The sequence below is a fragment of the Chenopodium quinoa genome, unplaced genomic scaffold, assembly GCF_001683475.1.
Source record: "Chenopodium quinoa cultivar QQ74 unplaced genomic scaffold, ASM168347v1, whole genome shotgun sequence".
Taxonomy (NCBI): Eukaryota; Viridiplantae; Streptophyta; class Magnoliopsida; order Caryophyllales; family Amaranthaceae; genus Chenopodium; species Chenopodium quinoa.
Window position 1 is genome coordinate 725,969 of NW_018744583.1, and position 18,088 is coordinate 744,056.

The window sequence follows — 18,088 nt, forward strand, 5'->3', positions numbered from 1 at the left end:
CTACTTCTTGGCCTCCTCAAAACTAAGACAACAGCAACAACGTCTACCATAATGTTATTATAAATCGATTAAACTTCTACCATTATCTTGGCAAAAAAAATCTAGCACATTCAACGCTCATTCCATCTCACTTCGATTTGCAATAGATTAATTCCAAAATCTACATTCCCTTTGATTTTGATAGCTCATATATTATATATCACAATGTCAGTTTTTCAATTTACTATAAAATATAATTGATTTACTTCTACTTTGTTTCTATCTACATTTGCAATTGATTAAATAATAAGATTCATTGAGGCATTTTGTCAAACACTTACTGTGCATTAAGAAATCAACAACAATAATTGAATAATAAAAATTAATTCAATGTAAAGTAAAAAAAAATAGACAAATTCAGCATGAAAATCTCACTAGTGTTTAGAATCGAGCTCCAAATCATAAGCTAAAAACATTCAAAAAAATCATATAGATTCAATTGTTAAAAACTTATAGTACGAATTCACTCAGTTCACATAGACTTGTTTACAAACTCACAAAAATTCATATAAATTTGAATGACAGTACTTTCAGATCTAGGTGTTTAGAAATTCTAGCAACAAAATTAATCGTACAATCATTCATAACCTCAAAAGCTCGAATTTCACTATAAAGAATCCTAAATTGACAAAATAATTAACGATAAACCATAGATAGTGAAATTGAAATTCGTGATTCAAAAAAGAGGAAAACAAACATCTAACCTCAGAAGCTGCTTCAATGGAGTAGAGAAAGCTCGAAATCCGCTTCAATGGAGTAGAAGTAGGGTAATCGCTGCGCTTGAGGAGAGAAAAATGACCGAAAGTGCGCTTGATTGTGAATTAATCTGGGCCGCTCATCAAGCGCGCATCTAAGTTAGATCCAACGACCCTAATTAATTCCTATTATACAAGAGGTTCTCATTATAACTCGATATATATATATATATATATATATATATATATATATATATATATATATATATATATATATATATATATATATATATATATATATATATATATATATATATATATATATACTAGATCTGATTGTTATAGTTATAGTTGAATCATGTTAATGATTGGAATCCTCTGATTTTGTGCTACATTAATGCACGATATGTGGTTTATATTATTAAGTTGTTGGCCTAAATATTTGAACATTATGTACAATTTGTTCTACTCTATATTAATTATTTTAGTTCTTATGATTATTTTGACCTTAATTTAGTTAATAATGAAACTTTCTTTTTGATATGTATTCATTGTCATTTTGATAAACTCTCATTATATATGATTAGAATATATACTCATTCACATATTTATAGATGCCATTCGAATTTTGATAATTGTTCATTTGCATTGTAATATATATACATTCTCGTATTGATTAATAGTGATCACTTGTATTTTAATGCTCGTTCATTTTATTGTCAAAATTAGATTTGTTTATGATCACCATCACTTGGATATTGGTGCTACATACTTGTAAATTTCTTTTTGATACATGTTTATATAGATGCATATAAATTGTTCATTTTCGCTTTGATATGTATGTTTAACTATTATATAATATTCCTTTATAAGTTATACGATGCCCTATATATTAAATTTAGTTAAGACTAATTAACTCATGTTAGTGTACATAAGTGTACAAATAATAATAATTCGTTTATATTCAATATAATTAACATTCATTTTAAGATAACTAGATGTTCATTTCAAAGAATTAACTTATGCTCATTTAAAATGAAAATATATGTTCATTATGAAACAAAATCATGCTCAAAATTTAAACTTTGCACCTAACACATGTAATTGATAAAAATATTTTGCTGATTATAGCGGGACAATAATTTACTATTACTACAACTGATTTCATTAAATCATCTTGATTATTATTTTATTTTATATATATATATATACCGTGAGAACTAACCGAATAATAAAAATTAGGAACTAATTTAGACCGTCAGTTCTAACACAAAAGGTGCGTTATCTAACGGCCCATATTAAATAAGACGAATTGAATTAGTTTCACGGAGTTCTAACCACAAATAAACATTATTCAAGTTTCCCCAATTCAATCAATAGCTCCAATATCAGAAAAAGTTGCTACAATTTACATACTTCTTCGATATTGTGCCGAATCCGTTGCAAAATTTCTCGACGTTAGAGGTAAGCATTGAAAATTTCGTATAAATCAATGTTTAGGGTTTAATACTTAATTCGCCTAATCAGATTATATATCCTATCAATTTGCAGCATATATTTGCAAATTCGTCAACAATTTGGTGCGTTTGTCAGCTTAGCTTAGTGATTATAACTGTTTTATGGTGAATTTTGAAGCTATCTATGAATCATCGCTAATTATTTAGTCAATTTAGGGTTCATTGTAGTGAAATTCGAGCTTTTATTTATAATTTCTGATTTTATAAATGGTTGTAGTGATTGATTTTGTTGCTAAAATTCCTAAAAAACTAGTTCTAAAAGCACTGGCTTTCAAGTTTATTGGTGAGTTTGTCAACAAATCTATGTGAATTGAGTGAATTCGTATGATGAGTTTTTAACAATTAAATCTATATGATTTTTTGAATATTTTTAGCTTATTTGTGTTGAAATTTGGAGCTCAATTCTAGTTTTGATTTTTTTTTTTTTTTTTTTTTTTTTTTTTTTTTTTTTTTTTTTTTTGTTTTGCTGTTTACAGAGGAGAAATTGAGAGAGGAAAAACTGAGGAGTGTTGATTGAGTAGTAAAATGTAACTAGAGCTTGATTCTAACCACTAGTAAATTACTATGTATTGAAGCTGAAACTTAACCATAATTTAACTTATGCTTATGTTTCTTATTTATATATCAATTTCAAAAGTAGATTGAAACCTATTAAAAGTATACCAATTATATTTTACGGATTTTTCACGAAATACCACTGAGTTATTTCGTAATTCACCATATAGCACACAAAATTTTATAATACACCAAATACCACTAAGTTTTAGGTAAATGTCACAACATACCATTTCCGTTAACGGTGTTAGTCATTAACGTTAATTATGCCACGTGGCAGCTTGTAATTGGTGATTATTAATGTTTATTTATTTAATTAACTAACTTTAAAAAAAAATTAAAAAAAATACCACCACCAACTCAACCACTGATGCCACCAGCCCACTTACAGCCCACTTCCCGGCCGGCCGGCGACCATCCCCTTCCCCTCCTCTTTCCCGTCGCGACCACCCACCCATTTAAACCCAAAACCCGACCAAAACCCACCCATGGAGCTTGCGTAATTGATGAATTTGATGAATGGTGATGTCGTCTTGTTGCTGCTGGTGATGATCTTCAAGTTCGTCGTCTAAATCCATGGCGGAAGAATCCATTGAAGCCGATAACTCGAGTAATTACCCTCAACAACAAACCTTCTTCCAAAACACGAATACACTCCACAAATCACAGTAACAAGAAAAGCAAGATGACAAATTGAACAAAAGCACAGCAATCGCCCACCATGATGAGTATCCATATGACCATTACCATTGATCGTATAATTCCCTCTACTCTTATAATGCAAAGCACAATTATTCGCAATCAAATCTGAAAAAACGAAAACCCCATTTGCACAAACCAAGTCCCCTTCAAGATTAACCCTAACCCACGACCCAATTTAGGAATTCCAAAATTTGGGGAAACCAATTCAATCATAGTAGAAAACACACAAATTGCAATCGGAACAAGCATTAAATCATAATAACGATTCTCAATTCCATCTAAATCCTTCAAATGGAGATGAAAAAGTAGAAATTCTTCGAGAAAAGAGGATAGAAGAATCAAATTGAGTAAAGGAAAAGGGAAATTGAGCGATTTAGAGAAGATTGAGAAGACCAAGAAGAGAAAACATGAAGAATAGGGAAAAAATCACGAGTGCCATTGATAATAGCCCCATTGTAGTTTGATGCTTTTCTGGGAATTGGAGCTTGATATTCTGCAATGGTCAATCAAGAAATGGAGATGGAAGAAAGTTGAGAGATTGGTATTTGGTGGTGGCAGCAAGTTTTTTTTTTTGTTTTTTTTAATTATTTTTTGTTATTTTTTTTTATTAATTTTTGTCATTTTTTTGGTTTTTTTTAATTAATTAAATAATTTATAAAGGAATCAATCATAAGCTGCCACGTGGAATTATTAGCCTTAATGACTAACGGTGTTAACGTCCGTTAGTCATTAATGGTATGTTGTGACATTTACCAAAAACTCAGTGGTATTTGGTGTATTAAAAAATTTTGTGTGGTATATGGTGAATTACGAAAGAACTCAGTGGTATTTGGTGAAAAATCCGTATATTTTATTAAAAAAAATTGAAAAATCTAAAACTATAATTTATAATATATGAGCAATCAGAGAAATGAAGATTGTGTTTGCTCTTATCAGAGAAGAAAAGTGAAACTAAACTTTAGTTTCAGTTTACTCTGTTGCATTGTTATTTTGTCTACTTAAGTTTTTTAAATGAATTTTTGTTGTTGTTTTGTGTGATTGAATTAACTGAAGTTCACATGTTGATTGGTAAACCCTACTAATTCGGCTAGGCTGTTGATATAGCAAAGTCTTTGGGATTTTGAGTAGTGCAGGCCAGCTAGCTCGTTGGATTGTGCAAGTTAGCTAGTTTTGGGTAATAGTTTGTTTAGCTATACTATTTTCCTTATCAATTATAAATGCCTTGCTTTTAAAGTAAACTTAGCATAATTTGGCTTATAGTTTGTTTAGCTAGCTTGTCAGATGCATGTACCAAGTTATTCATGTCATTTATTTTTGGGATTTTGTACTGGAGTAATTGGCGAATTTTATAGCTTCAAAAATTGAAGTAAATGAAAAACACTCAAAAGAAAATAAAAAACACTAAAAGGTAAATGAAAACACTCATAGTCCTTACTGATGAAATAGGACTTGCTCTCTCTTCTGATGTCACAATAATTAAAACAATAAAAGAGCCATTTTTTGTGTTTTTTTTTTTCAATGTAGCTAATCTTGCTTTGTTCCCTTCTTATATGATATCATCAAATTGATCAAGCACTTGTAGCAGCGCATTTTTGAACCTACTACCTTCTGTCCGATCGTTAAATTAAAGACATGTGTTTTTCTTCTTTGTGTTCTTCTATGGTTTTTTCTCATATATAGAGAAAAGGCAATATTGTTGTACATAAAGTAGCTAGATTAAGCAAGTCCTTTGATCATGAAAGTGTGGATGGAGGAAGTACTTGTAGAGGTACTTAGTGTTGTAATTGCTGACTGTGCTTCTTTGCCTTAATAATATTGCTGCTGTTTTTGGTAAAAAAAAAAAAAAAGAAGTTATAAGAAAATATAATATATGGAGCTTATAGTAAAGGTTTTTAAATTAAAAGTAGATAAAATAATACCAAAAGCAAATTAAAAAGAATATCAAAAAAATTCTATGTATAATGAAATAATTGAAAGTGAGAAATGAGAAATGAGCTTCTTTTGTCCTATGGTAGTCTTGTGTTTCTTATTTTCCTACATTATCAACGTTACTTATTTACATCTGATCAAAGCTCTACTTTATCAAAATACATTTGTTTGTGCCCTTATTACCCAATAAAGCTTGCTGATAAGATAGTGTCTTTAATTTACAAAGATTGTGTTACTGCTAACACTGATGTTGATAAGCCTAAAGTTATGATGATGGTTGTACGAATGGTAAACTCGAGTTGAATTGTGTTGTTCCTAGTAATCCTGACTCTTCATTTGATGAAAGATGTTTGATTTATCCTAATTCTAATGCTGGTAATTGTGAAGCAGAAAGAAATATGGGTGGGGATAAATAAATCAAATGTCTCTAAAAGTAAATAAAAAATAATATAAAGTTAATAAAACAAGCTATAAAGTAAACCTATTATCTCAAATAGAGCACTATGCGGATGCATAGAGGTGTAGGTTTGATTCTTACATATGTTATCTCTAAAGTAAATATAAAATACTCTAAATTTATTCAAAATACCTCAAAAGTAAATCAAAATCTTTCAAAAGTAAGTAGAAAAACTAGAAAAGTAAATGAATATATCTCTAAAGTAAATCAAAATAACTGCGAAAGCATAATAAATTATCTTGAAACTTTGTTATAGCACAAAATCCCAGAGTCATTGACTTTCATATCCTTACAAGATGAGTCAAATTATAAGAAACAAATATAATATGTTCGATATGATGTAGAGATTTTCAAATTAAAAGTAAATAAAACTATATCAAAAGTAAACAAAAAAAAAAAAGAAAAAAAAAAAAAAAAAGAAAAAGGAGAAATTTAATAAAACATTACGACTTCTGATCTTCAGATTACAAACATAAACCTACGTGGGATTTGAACCCACATTTTTTGTGCACTTACATAATGCTCTACCTATTGAGCAAGTAGGCTATTATAGAGTAAGAATAATTCGTTAACACAATCAATCATTTTTAGTTTCTTTACAGCAGCCCACAATCATACGTAGAGTAGAATAGGCTTATCAGGCTTACTCATAGAAAAGGCTAAGCATTTTCGTACTTAATTATTAAGCATAAATAAAGGAGATAAGATTTATAGTTGAGCCTTTGTATATCATGCTCATAAAAATAATAAATATACATGAAATGGCTCCAATTGTAGCATTTATAGTATTTTTTTTTTTGAATCAAACGGGGAACGGGAATTATATTAAATCAATCTCCGCCAAAGATTGAAAACTTTGGGGAAAATCTTCCGTACAAACACGTTCACAATTATCATCGGTTTCCCATCGAGCTACTAAATGAGCAACCATGTTTCACGCCCGCTTAACATGAGAACAACTAAAAGAGACAAAAGCATTTCTCCAATCACTAACAGCTTCAAAGAATAGAAATATTGGGGCTGCACCCTCCTGTTTCTGATTGATAGCCTGCACAACGTTCACAGCATCATACTCTAACACAACCTTTGAGTACCCCCTTCTTGCAGCCAGTTCCAGCCCATAGACCGTACCAGCAGCCTCAGCAAGCTCAGGAGGCCATCTGCAGCAGCGTCTTTTCACAGCAGTCAGCAGCAGCTTCCTCGCTTTATCTCTGATTACCACCCCTAGGCTCACACCATTCTCACCAAGCACATGCACATCTACATTGTTCTTTACATGATCAGATCATGGAGGGAGCCACTTACACAAAGCAGGACTCGCCCCACTGACAATGCACCCTCCTACTTTAGCATTATACACCACATAATCCTCGCAGAAGGATACAAAACCAGCAGCCATAGCCACCCCATTACCAGCAGCATTGTCATCAAAAATTTCTTCTTTTCTGCAATGCCAAGCTTCCCAAGCAAGTGAAGCACACACCCTAAGTTGGGCTTTGTCAATTTTCCCAGCCATCCACTAAAAGAACTCCTTGAAAAGGTAGAGTAAGAGGAAATCATTCTCCTTTATTTTAAATACAATAACCTCCTTATCTGTATCATGAAACTGATGTAGAATGTTCTCATGATCAACAAAACTGAGGCTCAATAACTAGCTGGCAGAATTCAAGTAGGATTCATCCCAAAAGCTATTGCAAACAAGGCTAACCAATAATCATAGTCATAAACTGAAATCAGAAATCTAGGTTAGACCATTTACTTGGTCAAAGGTGGGGGTGCATCCAGATTCTCTATATAAGACTCAGGCATTAGAGCTACTAATACACGCATAAAAAATACAACACCAACAAATCAAACCATCAAAATAAAGAAAGGCGTAAGATTAAAGTAAATAGATATACCATTAAACTATAAAATGAAAAAACACAAAAAATAAATAAAATTCAGATTGATTTCTATGATCTCAACCGAAAACCTAGTTACAAATAATCGACTATAAAGTTTAAATTTAATACTCTACCTTGGACTAAAAACTCGCAAGAATACTCAACAAAATCGCAACAAAATTGCAAATTGCTCAAACTAAAAATAACGAAAACCCTAATTTCATACTTGAAATCTTAAAAAATCAAAAAAATTACCTCTTCAGAAACAAGCATGTCAATCGAATTTTCCCAATTGAAAACGGCATAACCAAATTTTCGCAAAAACCCTAATTTTCGCAATCAAAATCGCAAAAACATGTTTCAAAATCAAGAAAAATTCAAAATTAAACCGAAATTTACATACCTTAACATATTATCGGGAAAAATTGATGAGCATAAGCAAAGAAATTAAAGAGCGAAGAAATGGAAGAGCGAAGAAAAAATATCGCCTCTTTAGAGAATTGGGAGGAAGAGATAGAAAATCTAAAGAAGAGAAAAAAGAAAATGAAGCGACGCATGAATCAAAAGGGAGGTCATTCAACCGAAGAAATTACAAAAATACCCATAATAAGATTGAAAAGGCGGGTGAAACGTGAACCTTTTGATTGAGAGCGATCAACGGTCACGATGAGTTATTAGTTCCTACTATAGACATTGGTTCTCACATGATCTATATATATATATATATATATATATATATATATATATATATATATATATATATATATGGTTGTGTTCCAATGAGAAGGATCTTAAAATGAGAAGAATGAGAAGGAATCTTGATCGTACAAATGAATCCAACGATTCACATTTTACCCGTGTAAAATGCACATTCAGCAAAAAATATTTGCAAATTTAATACAAAAGTTATGCACATTTAATTAAAAAATAATGCACATTCATTTTTACTTTTCGTTTTCTCTTTTCACCGCAAAACTCTTTCTCTTTCCTCCATCAAAGCTTATTTGAAGTTCTAATTTCAGATATGATTAAGTTATTGTGGTTATGAGCGACAAACCCCGTAACTAAAATATGCGTCTTTTGTAAAGAGCTCGATCTGCACATCTTCGTTAACAATTATGCACATAACATTTAAAATATGCACATTTTTTACTAGAATAATGCACATATAGCTTAAAAATTTTGCACAATATTAATTAAATTTCACTCTTTGCTTCAATGTCTTATATTCTAGCTATTGTCCACGACTCACAAACTGAAGTTATGGATTTTTTTTTTTTTTTTTTTTTTTCAAATATGAGAACAAAGGTCTTGAAATGAGATGATCATGGAGAAGAGAGAGAGAGAAAAGATGGGGAAAAGAGAGGATCAGAGATGAGAGAGAAAAAATTGGGGGATTTTATTTTTGGATCTTCTAAACAGAGAAAAAAAAAAGGGAAGATTGATGAATGTGGAAGAAAGAGAGGGAAACGAACGAGGGAAAGAGGAGGGAATTGTAGAAAAGAAATTTTTATGTTATTTACAGTTTTAATTTGCCATTAATGAAACATGCAATAAGGGTCATTAAACCATTTTATTTGTACGCATTAGATCACTTCTCATCCTTCTCATTATAAGGGCCTTCTCATTTGACCATATATATATATATATATATATATATATATATATATATATATATATATATATATATATATATATAGGGGAGGGATCCGGTAAGAACCCCTCCTTATATAAGAACCCTAGTTATATAAGAACCAATCTCAACCGTAGGATTAAGTAATTTTGGACGGTTAAGATTAAAACAAGTATCCTTCCTCAAACACCTAACCCACCGTCCAAAATTTTCTCTCTCCTCAAACTTTCAAACCTATTGTCTTTCTCTCTCCTCAAATCCCAAATTCGAACACAAATTCCTGCAATTTTTTGTTCAAATTTTACATAAACAACCTAAATTGCTCAAATTAGGTACTTTCTTTTTTCGATTTTGTTCAAATTTTCATGAAAAACGCATGATATTCAAGTAGATTTTTCGATTTTGTTTTTGCGATTTTATTTTTTGCGATTTTTATGATTTGATTTTTGCGATGTGATTTATGCGATTTTAAGATTTGATTCATGAATTCCGCATGAGACAAGTCGATTTTGCATTTTTCTGATTTGATTTTCATTTATTTTCGGCAATTTAGGGTTCAAAATTTGGCGATTTAAGAGTTCAAACTACAGCGATTTTAAGGCTGGAAATATTAGGTAATTTCAGTGTTACTCTTGATTATTATTGTTTGATTTTTTTTCGTCATTTTACCATTTTTTGTGCGATTTGTGTGTGGTTTTGTTGGGCGTTTTTTGAGCCATTTTTTAAATTGCTGTTGGTTCTTTGTTGGTGCTGTGATCTGGCAAAGCTTGCTGTGTCTTTGTCTGGATGGTGTCTTTTGTTCTATGTTGTTGCTTGGTTGGTGCTGGAATTTTGGAGTTAAGTGTGGTGGTTGTTTTTATCTGGTTTTCAATTTCTGTCTGGAATGATAGTGAAATTGGGTGAATATCGGAATTCAGGACAAAACTACGCGTTGGATTGGTGTGTTCATGTTCATGTAATGCTTAATGTTTTGTTTCTGCTTAATGAGAATTTGAACTAAGCTTTTAACAATGTGACAAAAGTTGCAATTGCAAATTTGCAATAGTGATCTTATATATAATAGGACTATTTGGTGATTATTATTGTTAGTGTTGATCATTAGCAATTTAGGGTGTTTAGCTTTTGACCTTTCTGTGGTCTTAAGGTCTGTTTTATGTGATGGATCCTTCAGGTTGAATAAATAGGTTGAGTGAATACCTAAATGCAAGTGAGCTTTGCTATTTGAAGGGCACATTTTTGTAATTAAGTGCAGTGTAATAGTTGTACTTTGTAAACTACATGTTAAATTGGTTCAAATGTTCCTAAACGATGAGTCTACTTATATGGTTCCCTAATCGGAGAGGAAAAAGGAAATACATTTGCTGTCCTAGTGCTCATATGATTTCAGCAGTCTGTTTGGGTTTCCGTTTTAGACTAGGAGTCCGTTTAGCTTTAGCATCAGATTTTGTTAATGTGGAGAATTGAATATGATGCTGTCAGACTGGCTATGTATTAGTGTTTGAAATTACTTAAGTTGCATTTATTGTATTTTCATATTGGAGGAAACTGTTGAACTGATCATTCTTGAGCATTTGAATTTGGGTTTTTATTGACATAGAAATGGTATTTGAGTGGTTCTTGTACTGGGTGCCAGGCAGTGGGCATCCATAATTAGATTCTTAGATTTGAGGGGTAATTTTTTTATCTGCAAACTGAAGGACAAACCAGTGAAGTGAAAATTTGAATAATTGAGGATTTACTTTTAGTAATGTGGACAAGTTCCCTGTCTTTATTAGTGATCACTGGTTGCTTATCCCTGGTAATATGGATAACTGTAATAATTGAGTACTAAGTGAAGATACAAATGCTCTGGACCATAAACTGGTGCCATTGCCTTAATTGTGAGAGAAGCAAAAAATGCTATAAAAGTTGTTGTTTTTGCTGCTGAACCCTCTTTGTAATAGAGTTCGTGTAAAAGATACGTGTTGATTCAAGGGTTTTTTTCACTGTTTTCTAGGTTTCTCTTCAATTTTTTGGATCACAAGCTGAAAGACCATGCTTCCTAAAAAGAAACTTTAGGAATCAGGTAGAAAAAATTTAGAACATAGGAAAAAATATTTAGAACATATGAAAAAAGTTTAGAACATAGGTAAAAGAATATTTAGAACATTGGAAAAAAAACTTTAGAACATAGGTAGAAAAAATTTAAAACATAGGAAAAAAATTAGAACATACGTTGAAAAAATTTAGAACATAGGAAAAAAAAAAACTTTAGAACATAAGTAGACTAAATTTAGTACATAGAAAAAAAAATTAGAACATTAGTAAAAGAATATTTAGAACATAGGAAAAAAAAAAACTTTAGAACATAAGTAGTAAAAATTTAGAACATAGGGAAAAAAATCTTTAGAACATAAGTAGACTAAATTTAGTACATAGGTAAAAGAATATTTAGAAATAGGAAAAAAAAAAACTTTAGAACATAGGTGTAGAATATATGAACAACTTTAGAACATAGGATAAATTTGGAACATAAGAAAGTGATTTGCAATATAGTAAAAATTTAGAACATAGGAAATTAGAACATTGGGAAAAAAATAAGAGCATAGAAAATAAGTTTAGAACATGTACTAAACATTTAGAACACAAGAAAGTAATTTAGAACATAGGGTGAAAAAATTTAGAACATAAGGTGAAAAAGTTTAGAACATAAGATAAAGTTTAGAACATAGACTAGTAAAGTAATTTAGAACATAGATAGAAAAAATTTAGAACGTACGGAAAAAAAAAAATTAGAAAATAGGTAGAAAAAATTTATAACATAGGATAAAATTTAAAGCATTCGGAAAAAAATTAGAACATAGGAAATAAATTTAGAATACAGACAAAAAATTTTAAGATAGGATATATATTTAGAACATGGACAAAAAAATTTAGAACATAAACAATAAAATGTAGAGCATAGGAAAATAATTTAGAACATACATATATTATTTGTCTTTAGACGAGCACATAGTTCAACAGCATGTTTGCCATATGGGTGTCTTTAGCCGAGACCTGAAGCAACATAGTGAATTATTTGTCTAAAAAGGGAGTGAAGAGCATTCATATCTAGTTAAATGGTTAAGTAATGAAGTATTATTGTAATTTGAATTCATCTAAATAGGTAAGGAAATCCCAACTCTCAAGTTGATAAGAATACAAAAGAAAAAAAAAAACAAAAACAGTATGATTTTAAACCTGTAAGATTCTAAACTTTTTTAAGCCCATGATCTGATCAGCATTAAAATAGCAATGAAACATAACATGAAAGGAAATGAAAGGGAGGGCATTAGCTTCTTATCTTCATTTCTGAATATTATGATAACTCAAAGAATTTAGAACATAGGTATAAGAATATTTAGAACATAGGTAAATTTGGTGGTGGTTGTTGGCTATGATTGGTGGCTATGATTGGTGGCAGAGGAATGAGAAGGTTGGTGATGCTGGGAGAGGTGGAGGGTTTTGCGTGAGGGAGCAGCAGGGGGTAGGCCGAATTGGGGTGGCTATGAATAAGGGGTGTGGATTGGAGATGCGGTGTAGGATAAGAGAGGGAGTGGTGAAGGTTTAGCGGCTGCAGGGGAGAACATAGAAAAAAATTTAGAGCATAGGTTTAGAACATAAGATTAATTTAGATCATAGGAAAAAATTAAAAGCCCATATTTAGAACATAAGAAAAAATTTAGAATATAGGAAAAAAAACTTTAGAACATAGGTAGAAAAAATTTAGAACATAGAAAAAAAAAAAACTTAGAACATAAGTAGACTAAATTTAGAACATAGGAAAAAAAAAAATTAGAACATAGGTAAAAGAATATTTAGAACATAGGAAAAAAAAAACTTTAGAACATAGGTAGAAAAAATTTAGAACATAGGAAAAAATTAGAATATAGAAAAAAATTAGAACATAGATAAAATATTATAACGTAGGTTTAAAACCATACAACTTAGGGGTGTACAAAAATTGGCCCGGACCTGAACCGGACCGGACCTGACCCGGACCTGTTGATTTAGGTCCGGTCCCGGTTCTTAAAAATCCAGGTTCCCGGTCCCGGTCCGGACCCGGTCCAAACCCGGGGTTTTCAGGTCCGGACCTGAAACCCGGGAAATCGTAATTAAAAAAAAAAAAAAAAAAAAAAAAACAAGAAAATATCTGATTCTCTCAGCCTCCCCCTCAATCTCTTTCATATTTTTAAGTTCTAACCCTAACTCCCTAAGCCCAAACTCTCAGCCTCCCTCAATCTCAACTTCTCAACGCGGCTGTCCGGCTGTCCCAACTCGCTCCGGCCACCGCCCACTGCCGACACCTCCCTCATTCTCTCAGGCGATGCACACCGATAATATCTGGTAAGTATTTGCTTATAATTTTGGTATTTTTAATTCGAAATAATAAATTAAGTGTGAGAATTTATATGTTTATTCTTGTTTCAAATTTTCAATTGCTTTTAATGATTGTTTGATGTTTGCATGTTGAATTTCTTATTTTTAGTTCATCTCTTTCGAATTTCTGTTTTTTTTTTTTTTGGTTTTTTTGAGTTTAGGGTTCATAAGAATTAAGAAGTTTAGGGTTTAGGGTTCAAGTGCGAAATTTAGTTCGAAATTTTGTGTTTATTATGATTATTAAGATTAATTTAGTGCGAAAATTTGTGTGGTAGGGTGGGTTGGGGTGGGGTTATGGTGGGGTTACGGTGGTACGGTTCTGGTGTGTGGGGGTTAAGGGTTAAGGGGTGGCAGTGGGGTGGGGTGGGGTGGGTTGGGGTGGTGAGCTGGGGTTTTTGGGATGGCTGGATGGAAAATTGTGAATGTTGATGGGGTTGTCGGGAGTGGAGATGGGGTTTTCGTGGTGGCTGGTAGGGTCACCGAGAGTGGAGATGGGTTTTCGGGGTGGCTGGGTGGTGTTTTATATTGGAGGGGGTTTTGGAGTGGTTGAAAGGAGTCAGGGCAATGTTGGTTCTGTTTCGGAGCGTGTAGGGGTTTTTTGTGGATTGAGAAATTGGGTTGGATTGGTGTTTGGCTCGATTCATTTGGAGCAAGGTTAAATGTGTACTGTTGGTTCCGATTGTGATTTCCTCCTTTTCAAAGGTGAGAAGGATGGAGTAGCAAACTCACGGGGTCTTTTGTTGGATTGAATGTTCTGGGGTTGAGGTTGGTCGATGGTTTTGAAAAAACTCTTGAGATTCACTGTGGTTCTAAATTTTTCAGTTCTCTTTAGGCCAATATTCATGTTTGAGAGATTCTGGGCAAGCAATATAGCAGATTTACATAACCCACTCTTGTCAACCAAAAAAGGAACAGACATATAAGGATTCAAAGAGAAAGTATCTGCTTATGGCCAACTCTATTACACCTAGAGCACAAAATAAACAAATTCTCATATCTGAAATTAATCCATTTACACTCAAGATTGTCCAAGGTCCAAGTAACAACCAGATAATAATGGTTCCAAAACATGAATTTAAAGTTTTACTCTAACTAAGCATCTAATTGATCGTGGAGTGGGGTCATCAATACACAGAATGTTTCCAGCCAGAGTAAGCATTGGTTTAACGTCATTAATCTCACATAAGTTCAGAGTTACCTCATCGAGATGAACCCAAATAGCTTCCTCGTCAAATTTTATATCTCTGATTGACTCACCCTGTTTATATCTTAATATGACTTTGTTTATACATATTTGTGTAATATTTTTGTATTGAAGATGGTTCAAGCGTTACTTTGCACACAAGATTGGCTTAGAGCTAAGGAAGTGCCAATTGTTGATGTGGAAGAAAATTTGAAAGAGTTAGAGGAAATAGAGAAAGGTAGTAATAATTTTATGTATTTGAAATTTTGTTACACCAAATTTATTATTTCATTGTTATCAATCATTAATATATTCTATATTGTATTTTATTTAGAGGTGCAACGTGGTGAATCTAACGATGTAGACGATGAAGTTGTTTTCGTGGACTCATTAGTGTGAATCACGCGATCAAAGGGAAAACAACTCGTTGGAGAATTTATGTATTCCTAGTACTTGAGAGTTGAGACTTAAGAGAATTCATGTAATTTTATGAGTTTTCGTGGACTTATTTGTATTTTCGGTGGACTCATTTGTATTTTTGGTGTTTGAGAATCGGGACTTTATAGACTTTATGTAGTTTTGTAATTGATAATTTTGGTTTGTATGTAATTATTAAATTATGCAACAGGTCTAAAAATCACAAAACAGGTCCATATGCAGGTCCATATGCAGGTCCAACAGGTTTTGTATTAAAAAAAAAAAAAAACGAAAAAGACACAAAACAGGTCCATTCAGGTCCAAACCCGGACCGGACCTGATTTTTCAAGTCTGGCCCGGAACCGGACCTGTTAATTCAGGTCCGGTCCCCGGTCCTCATAATTACCCAATTCAGGTCCCCGGTCCAAACAGGTCCGGTCCAGGTCCGGTCCGGTTTTGGACCGGTGTACACCCCTTGATACAACGTAGGAAAAAAGTTAGAACATATCTAGAAAAAAAAAATCTAGAACATAGTTAGACAACTTAAACTAATTTAGAACCTAGGGATAAAACATTAGAACATAGAGTTATTGTAAGTTTTGTACCATTTTTTTAATTGTTAGTTTGCTAAAACCTATTAGCTCAAATGGTAGAGCACTATGCAAATGCATAAGGATGTAGGTTCGATTCCTACATAGGTTATCTCTAAATGGAAACTATGTTACAATTAAACTCTTATACAAAACTTTCATTTTCACAAATGAACCTACGTGGGATTCGAATCCACATCTTTGTGCTTTTGCACAATGCTCTACCATTTGAGCTAGTAGGCTAATGTTTATAAAACATCATTTAATTTGCACAATGTTCTAAATACTATCTCCATTAATAGTTATTTGCAACGATTTGACATAAAGTAGAGAGGAAAAATGTTCCATCATTGCAAATAACTGTTAGCGGAGGTAGTATTTTTTTTCTATGTTCTAAATTTGTTATATTTATGTTTTAAATTTTTTTCCTATATTCTAAATATTTTATTTTTGTTGATGTTTAAATTTTTTTTGTTGATGTTAATATTTTTTTTTGCTTATGTTCTAAATTTTTGTCCTATGTTCTAAATTTTTTTCCCCTATGTTCTAAATGTTTCATGCTTATGTATAATAGTCTCACTAGCAAACGAAAAAGGTAGCAGGCTTAAATACACGCTGAGCATACTCTATATAATCAGCAAGCATCTTTAAGTAATTTTAAGCAACCTGAATAGGATCAGACACAGGTCCTTGATGCAAACGTTCGTTTCTACAGAACCAAGATGCCTAAGCCAGCATATACAAAACTGCTAAGCTCCTTTTTGCCAATCCTATCAGTCACCCACATGAGATGCTAAAAAAACTAGAGGTTGGAAAATCAACTAACAGCCCCACATACTCACTCTGAGCCCATATTACAACAACACCATGGTACTCAAAAATAGCATGTAAAATAGTCTCACTAGCAGCCCCACATCCCTGGCACACGCTATCAGCAGCAATATGGGGATGGTAAACCTCTTTTTCATAGCAATACTACCCTTACAAGCCCCCAAGACGAAGTGTCGTAGTTTAAGTAGTCTTTCCATACCCCAAACCAGCTTCCATAAGCCTTCCTCCTTGTTTCCATGGAGTGTATACCACGCTTGACTTTAGTTCAGATGGTGAAGGACTGTTCCACTTTGTTACAGCTAAACTCTCGTCTCGATATTGTACAAATGAACCTATGTGGGATTCGAACCTGTTTAGGGTGAAAATACCTAAGACGCGTGGCCCAATAAATGCTTGACACGTGTCAATCTTTCAGCAGTCTGCAAAGGCCCATTTCCTTTGCAGACACGTGTCCCTTATACCCTTATTGAGGTACAGTTCTCCCTTACTATAAATAGAAAGGGTAGACCTCATTTATGAGGGACGGACATTAATTGCAACCACAAAAAACCAAACAAAGCCTAAACCTACTGAAACGCTCTCGTACCGAGAAGCTTTTACAGTTCTTATTCCACTTCGAAAAGATACTAACTTAATCTTCGGAGGCGGAACTCCCACCCCCCATCCGGAGTCTCCGTTACTTGTGCAGGTACAGGCGCAAGAAGGAAGTCGGCTAGGTGCAAGTACAGGCGTAAGAAGGAAGTATGCTAGGAAATTGTAACTCTCCCGAAGGACACAGAAAACCCCCAAACATCTGGCGCCGTCTGTGGGGAGAGTACTTTCTAGATGACATCTGAGCCTATACTACCTGGTAAAAGCAATATGCCTACTGGGGAGGTTGAGGTCCATTCGGACCAAGATACAGCCGATAACTATGACTTGGAAGCCTACACTGCTGCAGATGGTTCTTTGAGGACCAAGAACACCCGTTCCAAGGATAAGAGAGAACGGGAAGGGAACCAGGCGGCTCCTAGCAAGCCAACTAGGGGGCCGCTTGGGTTAACCTCTACCGCTGGAGACTCCCCAGTCTCCAGAGATGAGCTCATGAATATGATGATGAGCTTCAAAGGAGAGATCAAAGGCCTTCTGGATTCCACAGCCGGCCCCCGTAAGGGTCAGGCGGAAGAAAGGCGTCACGGTAAAAAGACGGCCAAAACAGTCAAGGGTAGAGCATCTACCCCACATCCGAAGTCAGACATGCCAGCTAGGCTCTTTGA

At 33.1% G+C, this 18,088-nt stretch overlaps 1 long non-coding RNA gene across 1 annotated transcript; it reads left to right on the forward strand.

Moving 5' to 3' along the window:
- Positions 1-1,985: 1,985 nt before the first annotated feature.
- LOC110699497 lies at positions 1,986-13,876 on the forward strand. Its single transcript, XR_002506910.1, has 3 exons — positions 1,986-2,198; positions 9,967-10,027; positions 13,663-13,876. It is a non-coding gene; the product is annotated as an uncharacterized LOC110699497 (long non-coding RNA).
- Positions 13,877-18,088: the final 4,212 nt, after the last annotated feature.